This window comes from Triticum urartu, chromosome 7A (assembly GCF_056163025.1).
Source record: "Triticum urartu cultivar PI428250 chromosome 7A, HENAU_Tu73, whole genome shotgun sequence".
In the NCBI taxonomy this organism is placed as follows: Eukaryota; Viridiplantae; Streptophyta; class Magnoliopsida; order Poales; family Poaceae; genus Triticum; species Triticum urartu.
In genome coordinates, this window is record NC_141879.1 from 69,738,342 (window position 1) to 69,750,360 (window position 12,019).

At 41.6% G+C, this 12,019-nt stretch overlaps 1 long non-coding RNA gene across 6 annotated transcripts; it reads right to left on the minus strand.

The window, feature by feature from the left end:
* Nucleotides 1-7,748: 7,748 nt before the first annotated feature.
* Nucleotides 7,749-11,533, minus strand: LOC125515495 (uncharacterized). 6 transcript variants are annotated; one of them, XR_015611602.1, is made up of 5 exons: nt 11,323-11,533; nt 11,061-11,233; nt 10,418-10,827; nt 8,616-8,742; nt 7,749-7,934 (listed from the first exon to the last, which is right to left on the minus strand). It is a non-coding gene; the product is annotated as an uncharacterized LOC125515495 (long non-coding RNA). The 6 variants fall into 6 exon arrangements; XR_007287039.2 differs by adding an exon at nt 8,463-8,532 and having other exon boundaries at nt 11,061-11,533; XR_007287038.2 differs by having other exon boundaries at nt 11,066-11,533.
* Nucleotides 11,534-12,019: the final 486 nt, after the last annotated feature.

Genomic DNA, 12,019 nt, shown 5'->3' on the forward strand with positions numbered 1-12,019 from the left:
TCCAAAACTTCTAAAAATCATAGAAAATCAACCGTAACTCCAAATGAAATAAATTATATATGAAAAATTATCAGAAAAATTCAAGGAATCCATCTGTACCATTTTCATGCATGTTAGAACAACTTAAGGCCACTGTTTAGGACAAATCAAATGAATGTTATTTAAATAACCACATGTGGAGTTTGAATTTGAACCTAGTGTTCAAACCAACTCCATTTAACTTGTTGCTAGTTGCATTAGGCCAACCAACAGCATATTGCCATGTCATGATCATGCATCATATTGTTGCATCACATTGATTGTGTTCTTCCTTGTTTGCCGGTATTTGTCCCCTCTCGATAAACGTGGTACCGACGCTGTGATCGTTGACACTAATGAAGACCCAATGTTATCTTCAGAAGTGCCAGGCAAGCAAAAACCCCTTGTTCATTCCGATACAATCCCCCTCTCTCGCTCCTGCTCTCTTTTACTGCATTAGGACAACAACGATCATCTGTTACTTGTTGCGGTAGTTGAACCCCTTATCCTCTGCATGACCTGTCATTGCCACAGTAAATAGATGAAACCCACTAGCATGAGTAGGAGTTGTTTGAGCCCTGATGTGCCTACTCATTCATGTTTGCTTGTCATGCAGGCTATTGCTTAGAGTTGTGTCAGGTCTGATTCATCGGGGATGAATTGGAAAGTTGTGAACATGTCCTACTGTGTGTGAGCTAAGTGTGTGAACATGTTTTGGTAAAGGTAGCGGTGAGAGGCCATGTAGGAGTACATGGTGGGTTGTCTCATTGAAACCGTCCTCAGGAACTGAGTTCTGTGTCTGTGATCCATGAACAGCTACTACCACTCATTGGGATCCTTAATTGACCCTCTCGGCTTCTTAATCACCCTAGTACTCTGTCCAGGAGTTGCAACTAGTTTCTGGTGTTTGTAGGTTATGTGTTGGCGGCCGTGCGTAGCGCTAACCCTAGGGGTGGGCTATGTTGCGGCAGATACACCGTGGCACGGTGTACCGGGCGCCCGTTTGGTGTCTCGGGAACCCTGTTCACATCGTTCGGGGCCGTATGTGGAAACCTCGGCCGGACTCCCTGCGGATGGAACCTGGATAGGCGATAAACCTGGACTAGAGACTTAAGTGTTTAGGTAGGCCGTGGCCGACACCCTCGCCAGGCTTCCGCTTGAAGGTTGCCGAGATACATGACGTGTACATGTTGGTAAGTGGTGGGAGAGTGTGTGAAGAAGTACACCCCTGCAGGGTTATGATTATCTATTCGAATAGCCGGATTCCTCGGATATGGAAACTTGGACCCCTTGCATAGTTCATAGACAAGTGAAAGTGGATACTCTAAAACTCGCAAGATAAGTGTGAGTGCTATGGATGGCCTTCTCATAGGGAGACGGGAGCGGATCCATAGTGGTGTATTGAGTGGTGAATATGTGGACTCGTGTGCGCCAGCTCAAAAGAGTTTCTTGCAATCGTAGTTCAGGTTAGCCACTGAGTCAAAGCTGGCTTGCTGCAGTTAAACTCCACCCCCCCCTTTGTTGATACCGATGCATATGTAGCTAGTTCTGATGTAAGTCTGGCTGAGTACTTTTGTACTCATGTTTGCTTAATTTATGTTTTGCAGAGAGACTCCAGTCTCGCTAGTAGTTTCGCGTGGACTTCGACGTTAGCTTGATACCTCAGCTACGATCTTGTGCCCTCGGCAGGATCTGGTAGATAGTCAGGCTTCTTAGCCTTTTCCATTTGTAGATGTCTGTACTCAGACATGTTAAGCTTCCGCATGTGCTTTGCATTGTATGCTATGACTGCTGGGTCATGAGACCCATGTTTGTAATATCTCGCTCCTCGGAGCCTAATAAATAAATACTTGAGTTGTAGGGTTATGTTGTGATGCCATGTTGTATTTACACATATCGAGCATATTGTGTGTATGATTGAAATGCTTGGTATGTGTGGGATCCGACAATCTAGTTGTTTATCCTTGACAGCCTCTCTTATGGGGAAATGTAGTCTAGTGCTTCCATGAGCCATAGTAGTCCGCTACAGCCCAGTTCACCGGAGTCCTGCTAACCTAGCACTACTGCTCAGGACACTTGACTGGCCGGCATGTGTTTCACTTCGTTCCTATGTCTGTCCCTTTGGGGAAATGTCACGCTGTGATATCCGGAGTCCTGCCTAGCCTGCTACAGCCCGGGTTCCCCGGAGTCCTGTTAGCCCAGTGCTACAGCCCGGAATCACTCGCTGATGACCGACATGCTCGATGTGGTTCGTGTATGCCTGTCACCATAGGTCTGTGCTGCTTTGGGTTCACGACTAGCCATGTCGGCCCGGGTTCTCTGTCATATGGATGCTACCGACACTATCATATATGTGAGCCAAAAGGCGTAAACGGTCCCGGGCCATGGTAAGGCGACACCCGTGGGAATACCGTGCGTGAGGCCGCAAAGAGATATGAGGTGTTACCAGCTAGATCGATGTGACTTGGAATCGGGGTCCTGACACTTATTTACTTTTCCGTTGCTATTGCTATCATCACTACAAAATACCAAAAACATTACTTTTGCTATTGCTACCACTACTATCATATTACTCTGCTACAAAATACTTTGCTGCAGATATTAAGTTATCTAGGTGTGGTTGAATTGACAACTCAATTGCTAATACTTGAGAATATTCTTTGGCTCCCCTTGTGTCGAATCACCCACAAGTATAGGGGGTCGCAACAGTTTTCGAGGGTAGAGTATTCAACCCAAATTTATTGATTCGACACAAGGGGAGCCAAAGAATATTCTCAAGTATTAGCAGCTAAGTTGTCAATTCAACCACACCTAGATAACTTAATATCTGCAGCAAAGTGTTTAGTAGCAAAGTAATATGATAGTAGTGGTAACGGTAGCAAAAGGTAACAGTAGTAAAAGAAATGTTTTTGGTATTTTGTAGTGATGATAGCAATAGCAACGGGAAAGTAAATAAGCAAAGAACAACATAGGAAAAGCTCGTAGGCAATGGATCGGTGATAGAGAATTATGCCAGATGCGGTTCATCATGTAACAGTCATAACCTAGGGTGACACAGAACTAGCTCCAGTTCATTGATATAATGTAGGCATGTATTCCGAACATAGTCATACGTGCTTATGGAAAAGAACTTGCATGACATGTTTTGTCCTACCCTCCCGTGGCAGCGGGGTCCTTACGGAAACTAAGGGATATTAAGGCCTCCTTTTAATAGAGTACCGGAACAAAGCATTAGCACATAGTGAATACATGAACTCCTCAAACTACGGTCATCATTGGTAAGTATCCTGATTATTGTCACTTCGGTATTAACGGATCATAACACATAATAGGTGACTATAGACTTGCAAGATAGGATCAAGAACACTCATATATTGATGAAAACATAATAGGTTCAGATCTGAAATCATGGCACTCGGGCCCTAGTGAGAAGCATTAAGCATAGCAAAGTCATAGCAACATCAATCTCAGAACATAGTGGATACTAGGGATCAAACCCTAACAAAACTAACTCGATTACATGATAGATCCCATCCAACCCATCACCGTCCAGCAAGCCTACGATGGAATTACTCACGCACGGCGGTGAGCATCATGAAATTGGTGATGGAGGATGGTTGATGATGACGATGGCGACAGATTCCCCTCTCCGGAGCCCCGAACGGACTCCAGATTAGCCCTCCCGAGAGGTTTTAGGGCTTGGCAGCGGCTCCATATCGTAAAACGCAATAATTTCTTCTCTCTTATTTTTTCTCCCCGAAACACAATATATGGAGTTGGAGTTGGAGTCGGAGAGGCAACATGGGGGCCCACGAGGTAGGGGGCCGCGCCCCCCACCCTCGCGGAGAGGTGATGGGCCCCATGGCCTTCATCTTTAGCAGGTATTTTTCGGATTTTCTTAAAAGTCACTCCGTGAAGTTTCAGGTCATTCCGAGAACGTTTGTTTCTGCACCTAAATAACACCATGGTAATTCTGCTGAAAACAGCGTCAGTCCGAGTTAGTACCATTCAAATCATGCAAGTTAGAGTCCAAAACAAGGGCAAAAGTGTTTGGAAAAGTAGATACGACAGAGACGTATCAACTCCCCCAAGCTTAAACCTTTGCTTGTCCTCAAGCAATTCAGTTGACAAACTGAAAGTGATAAAGAAAAACTTTTACAAACTCTGTTTGCTCTTGTTGTTGCAAATATGTAAAGCCAGCATTCAAGGTTTTAGCAAAGATTATAATTAACCACATTCACAATAACGCATAGGTCTCAAGTTTACTCATATCAATAGCATAATCAACTAGCGAGCCATAATAATAAATCTTGGATGACAACACTTTCTCAAAACAATCATAATATGATATAACAAGATGGTATCTCGCTAGCCCTTTATGAGACCGCAAAACATAAATGCAGAGCACCTTTAAAGACCAAGGACTGACTAGACATTGTAATTCATGGTAAAAGAGATCCAGTCAAGTCATACTCAATGTAAACTAACAGTAATGAATGCAAATGACAGCGGTGCTCTCCAACTGGTGCTTTTTAATAAGAGGATGATGACTCAGCATAAAAGTAAATAGATAGGCCCTTCGCAGAGGGAAGCAGGGATTTGTAGAGGTGCCAGAGCTCGGTTTTGAAATAGAGGTCAATAATATTTTGAGTGGTATACTTTCATTATCAACATAACAACCAAGAGATGGTGATATCTTCCATGCTACACACATTATAGGCGGTTCCCAAACAGAATGGTAAAGTTTATACTCCCCCTTCCACCAACAAGCATCAATCCATGGCTTGCTCGAAACAACGAGTGCCTCCAACTAACAAGAGTCCCAGGGGGAGTTTTGATTGCGATTATTTTGATTTAGTTTGCATAAAGCATGGAACTGGGCATCCCAGTGACCAGCCATTTATCTCGTGAGTGAGGAGCGGAGTCCACTCCTCTTGAGAATAACCTGCCTAACATGGAAGATACACACAGCCCTAGTTGATACATGAGCTATTCGAGCATACAAAACAGGATATTTATTTGAAGCTTTAGAGTTTGGCACATACAAATTTACTTGGAACGGCAGGTAGATACCGTATATAGGTAGGTGTAGTGTACTCATGTGGAATAACTTTGGGGTTTAAGGAGTTTGGATGCACAAGCAGTATTCCTGCTTAGTACAGGTGAAGGCTAGCAAAAGACTGGGAAGCAACCAGCTAGAGAGCGACAACAGTCATGAACATGCATTAAAATTAATCAACATTGAATGCAAGCATGAGTAGGATATAATCCACCATGAACATAGATATGGCTATGTTGATTTTGTTTCAACTACATGCGTGAACATGTGCCAAGTCAAGTCACTTAAATCATTCAGAGGAGCATACCACCCTATCATACCACGTCATAACTATCTCAATAGCATGTTGGCACGCAAGGTAAACCATTATAACTCATAGCTAATCAAGCATGACACAAGAAACTATGATCTCTAGTTGTCAATGCAAACATGTTTATTCATAATAGGCTGAATCAGGAACGATGAACTAATCATATTTACAAAAACAAAAGAGGTCGAGTTCATACCATCTTTTCTCATCTCAGTTAGTCCATCATATATTAGCATAATTGCCTTTCACTTGCACGACCGAACGATGTGAATAATAATAATAGTGCACGTGCATTGGACTAAGCTGGAATCTGCAGGCATTCAATAAACAGGAGAAGACAAGGCAATATGGGCTCTTTTGTCAGATCAACAATAATGCATATAAGAGCCACTTCAACAATTTAATTATGATCTTCTCCTATCGACCCCCAAAGAAAAGAAAAGAAATAAAACTATTTACACGGGAAAGCTCCCAACAAACAAAAGAAGAACAATAAATCTTTTTTGGTTTTCTTTTTAATTACTACTACAAGCATGGAAATTAAAACTAGCTAAAAGCTACAACTAATTTTTTGGTTTTTCTTAAGGTTTATTAAACACACAAGAAGAAAGCAAAAAAGGGGAAAATAAACTAGCATGGATGATACAATGAAAAAGTATGAGCACCGACATCTAGAAATGAGTGTGTGAACATAAATGTAATGTCAGTGGGAAATACGTACTCCCCCAAGCTTACGCTTTTGGCCTAAGTTGGTATATGGCCACGGCTGGCCTGGCGGATATCCATAATAGTAGTTGGGGTCGTACTGAGAAGAAGAAGAAGAAGAAGAGGAAGACTCCAATTGCCACTGGCTGACAATCATCTCCGGATCCAACTGATAATTAGACTATCGTGGAGGATCAACTTGTGGTTCCGGCTCTGGCTCCACGGCTGGTGCTGGGTTCTGGTAGGCGTGAATAGCCTTCAACGGAACAAGGTACGTGCCTGAAGATAAATCAAACAAAGAAGGAGCACGCAGGGTAATAGTCTCAGGATGATGTTTGTTAAAGAACAATTGATATTTAAGCTCTCCTTCCCTATTCTTAACAATAAAATCATGTGCCACCATGCTTTTATAATCTAAATAAACACGAGGCAGTAGTTTTTCTTCCTTCTCATAATGCCTAATAGGTATGTTAAAATGTGCAGCTAGGCGTGAAGCATAGATGCCTCCAAAGATGGGGCCCTTGGTACGGTTCAAACTTAACCGTTTGGCAATAATACCGCCCATACTAATAGAGTTATCACCGTATAAACCGTGGAGCAAAATAATAATATCAGGGATACTAAGGTTTCCATAGTTTTCGTGACCAATTAAGCAACGACTAGGAAATAATGCAAAATAACGTAAAACAGGAAAATGTATGCTAGTGATTCGTGCATCGAAAACCTTCCTTGTTTCCCATACAGTGATAGTATCAATAAACCCCTCCACATCATCACAATGTGGTTCTTCTGTCTTGCCCTCAAAAGGGACTAAACAAATTCGACAAAAATCATAAAGTGACATCTCCTTATGCTCATCATATAAATGAAACTCTACCGTAGGTGGTGAGCTCCTAGAATGGAAATGAAAGTTTTGCACAAAGGTATTTGTGAGTAAGAGATACTGATCGCATTGGTCGTGGAGGAAAGCGGTGAGGCCTGCCTTCTTAGCCAACTCATGAAAATCTTCATAAATACTGGCTGCTCTCAAGAAATCCTCGGAAGGCCATTCACATGCCCGAACCTCCGCGGTGCGCGGCAAATTATACTTAGGCTTCGGTGCCTTTTCCTTCGAACTTTGGCTCGATGAGCCACTACACCACAACACTACATCCCTAACAGAGAGGTTGGTTGGGAATACAAGTTTCGCCAACAAACGGTCGGACGGGAAAGATAATTGCCGACCGACAATGTCTGTTGGGGAAAGTCCAGACAGGAAAAACTTTTCCTGACCGACATAGTTTTCCCGACCGACTGGTTGACGGCTATGGAGTATCTTTCCCGACCAACAGTCTGTTGGGCCTTCCATGGGCCTCTCCCGACCAATAGTTTGTTGGGGAAACCATGGGCCTTTCCCGACCAACTATTGGACGGGGTATTCTTTCCCGACCTACATTCTGTTGGGCCTGGCATTAGCCTTTCCCAACCAACTGTTAGACGAGGTTTGTTTTGCCAACCAACAATCATACAGGGTTTCTTTTGCCAACCAACAATTCAACAACATTTTGTTTAGCCACCCACAACTTGAATTAACATATGGTACTGATTGTCACATACATATAGTTCATGTGTTCTAAGTATAATCACCAAGACACCATACATCAAGCTCACATCAAGTGCACCAAACATTTTTTTATTCCATTAATTATTTTTCACATACATACACTTCATCTATTCTAAACATAACCAGGAAAGGGTAAAAGATGCAAGTATGAGACATGTACAAGATGAAATCTAAAACATCTAGTTGGCGTAGATCGTTGGCTTCATGGTTCCGTTGAGTGCAGTCCTTTTGTTTGCTTCCTACAAAAGTTAAACAATTCTCAATTATAATACAGTATTAGAAACTAGACTACAGTCGCAAAATTCCAACATAGAGGATCATCACATTCTTAAAAATAAAAACAGTAATAAATACCAAGAGTTCCATAGCCATGTGTTAACACTAACATTGATTCTTGACTGAGATCACCACGGCCGGCCCACCATCTCCACAAGGAGTTAATAGGTCAGCAAAGGCGTTTGTTTCTTCTCATTAAAACTAAGATAAATTACTCTTTTGGCATAGGAAAAAAACAGAGTACGCATGATCTTGAGGTAGTAGAAGCGTTTGAAGCATCTATTTGTGTTTAAACAATTATGTATTATATAAGTAATTCATTCTTCTGCATTTGCAGTCTTGTCAGCATCTCATTGAGGTCATTTTCACTTTTTGGCATCTGACAACTAATGAGCAATGCTTATCTAGCTATTTAATTTGACTTTCAAGGACTACACTTGTGCAGACTTATTATACAAATTCGTAGATCTTACTAAAAACAACTTAAGTACCTAGGCTTAACGATGACGTACTTTCCATAGCAGATGTGTGCTAAGAATAGAGTTTTTTGTACTATTCTTCCTGGAAGGAGATTGACTAGTTGGTGAATAAATCCCTTATTTTGACTTTAAATTTCACAAAATAAACATGATGGGTCAAGTTACCTTCACATGCCAGCTCGGGATAAACGCACCTGGTCCAATGTGGTAGCTATATATTGCAATGATGAGATTCCTTGTCCCAACATTGATTGATGCCCTCACCTAGATATAAGACATCTTGCTCCACTACCTGCAACGCAAAAAAGGAGTTCTTCAGATCCTCACAAACCGAGTTATACATTCATCAAGATCGGGAATTCTTTTAGTTTCTCCTCAAGATAAATGATTTTAATATTCACTTCACCAATAGAACGATACTATATGAAAAAAAATTCTTTGTATAAAGCCGATATGAATTCCACATCTGCTAATAGTATAGGTTGTTGGAAATAAAGATGGTCACGCTACATTAATAACACAAGTCCAGGAAATGTTCCAAATTCTGGCAGCAACTCATTTGTTCCTTAAGGAAATCGACAACGAACATAAAAGAATATCATTTCTGGCTATGATAATCATAAATAAGCATCCAGTCAGGTCAAATAACAGATATAGTATCCAAGACAAAAGATTGTAACACTAGAGCGATAGAAGGCTCACAAAATTGTGAAAGCGACACAAACAAGTTTGAATATTGATATACTCAACCAAATATGGTTCAGTGCTAAAACATTCACAAGTAATTGCCGAAGGGAAACACAAAATAAAATGTGAATGTTACGTGCATAGCTTTGCACTGTTAAGGTCATGACACCAGCCCAACAAGCATGGCATCAACTATTACTTCACAAGGCAACTGAATTGCCGCACATACAGGAACTATTACTCTACATGAAACTATATCCCAATTTCTTGCTCTCTAGTTTGAGAGTAATTTGGTTTAGTTCATCTTTACAACAGTTCTATGTTATTAGGAACACCATAACAGCTAAATAATTCCAATAGCATTTATGTCAACCATGCATTATGTTCCAATATAGTATACACAATAGCACAACATAAATTTTCCATTAGATTTGGACGGTTAAGATCATAACTGCAGCTTTGTGTACTGCCAACTTATACAAGCATGACAGCTTTATATGCATAGCTTTGCACTATTAAGGTCATGATAACAGCCCAGTTATTCAAGCATGACATTAGCTATTCCTTCACAAGTCAACTGAATAGTTGCATATAAAAGAACTATTACTCTACAAGAAATTAGTAACTCCCAACTTCTTGCTCTCTAATTCGAGAGTGCTATGGTTCAGTTAATCTGTACAACAACTTTAAGTCATTAGGAACACCACAACAACTCAAAATTTTCAATAGCATTCATGTCAATGATGCATTATGTTCCAGTATACACAGTAGCAGTAGGACACTTCTATTTTGTCTCAGCGCAATCTAAAATAGCTTGCTGAAAAAGGGGTTTGTCTGCTTAATCTTAGTAACCAGTAAATCTACTTGTAAACATAAAATTCTAAAAACTAAGTGATCAAAATTATTTATTAAGTTGTGATTGTGTGCAAGAATGTGTCAGTTGGAGAACATGATATTAACAGTAGGCGAACCATCATGGAAGAATAACGACATAAAAGTCGAATGTCAACATATCGCAATTTTTGTTCTATAAGATAAGCCATATGAAAAATATGAACTCTCTTTTTCGCCATATAAAAAAAGAACAACATAAAGGTCCAATGTCAACTGAGCCTGTAGTTTCCTGCTCTCTAATTTGAGAGTAGCATGTTTCAGTTCATCAATGAGAACCCAGCCCCCATGGGAATAGATTATCCTTTCCAATAAAAGTTTCCGCAATGGACCCCCAATTTCATTAAGAGATCAGAGCCCCTTTTGTTCAGATAAGTGACCAAAATTACCTTAGTGACGAGATGACGAAAATGCCCCTTTTGTTCAGACGCCCCATAGAAGAATTCATCTGGTCTTTCAAAGTTGAAACCAAGTACTACTTCTGGGAACTAAATAGAACATAATGTTATAGTATGATATTTTCACAAGGAAACATTTACGAAATGCTACATGTATACTGTTGTACCAAAGAATTAGTAGAAAACTGGAGATGTGTTTACTGGACAAGCACATAGTCCTATATGCCAATCAGAAGTAAACAGTGAGGGCATCCAACATTTGCTTGCTATCATCAATACATACTTACTGATGTTCTTGAGAGTAAATAGTAGTAGCATCAAGTCGATGTGATGCATATGCATATGACTATGGACATCGTCCGGTGGCCTTTTTGCCCAAACTTACTAAATATTTATTTCCCCTGCAAATGTTAATTTTCAAATTCAATCAGGTAACAACCCTAGAATCCAATCAATAATAGTGATAGAAAATTAGGGTTTGAGCTTTACTAGTTCAAGGACTTCTGCTTCCATGAACCAAATCAGCACAATTTTTTTAAAGAGATTAAACTTACAACAGGTAAAAAAAATCTGGTCCACCGGTGGAAGTAGGAATCTGAACACACACACACACATAGAGAGAGAGAGAAAGAACCTTACGATGTCGTTTCTTCCATGGATGGCTAGCTCCTGTTCTCCTGAATTGGGAGAGATGGGGGCACCCACCACCAAGCTCCTAATCACCGGAAGCAGAGGAAGCAGGGGTTGGGCGCCTTGGACCTGACGAATGGGAGTGAAGGGACATTGACCCACATAGATCTAGCTGGTCTGGGATGCGGCAGTGGAGCCATGAGAGAGAGGTGAGAGGTGGCATCAGCGGGCACTTGCGTATGAACAAAAAGCGCCACTGTTGGCACCTGTGTGATGGCGGCGGCGGCACAAGCCCACCTCGGCGTGGGAAAATGGCAGCCGTGTGGGGATGACGACGGAGGGGTGCGAGAAAGAGGGGAACAAAGTGGTGGCAGCCTCGATGGACGTGTAGCGCTGCCGTCGGCCGGAGAGGGCACCTAGGGCGGCGGCGGCGTGCGTGGTGGATCTAGAGAAAGGGGATAAGGTTTGGAGCGTGGGGTTCGGGTTGAAGGAAACGAAAAATAAGGGAGCCTTCGTGGGCTGGGCCAAATGTTGGCGCTAGAAATTACGTACATGCGCGCACATTTTGGGGTCGGCCCATTTAGCTACCCTCGGTTGGTCGGGAATTGTTTGCCGACCGACAGTAAGTTGGGTATAAGGGTATTGCCGACCGACCATCCGTTGGTACATATTTTAGCATTGCCGACCGACAATCAGACGTTATATACAAGTTTTCCCGACCGACGATCCGTTAGAACTTTTCCCGACCGACAGTCGGTCAGCAATACTGATTTTTGCCAACACACACCAGTAGGGAATTCTGGTGCATGGTGTAGTGAGCCCCTCAATAGTCTCCTCATCATTTTCCGAAAAATTCTGAAATTTTTAGTAACTTCAAAATAAAAGTAAACCAAAGTCAATAATATTGATAGCAACTACTCCTACAAGTGCCTAGAGCCTATATCATGCATCAAAACTACTTTT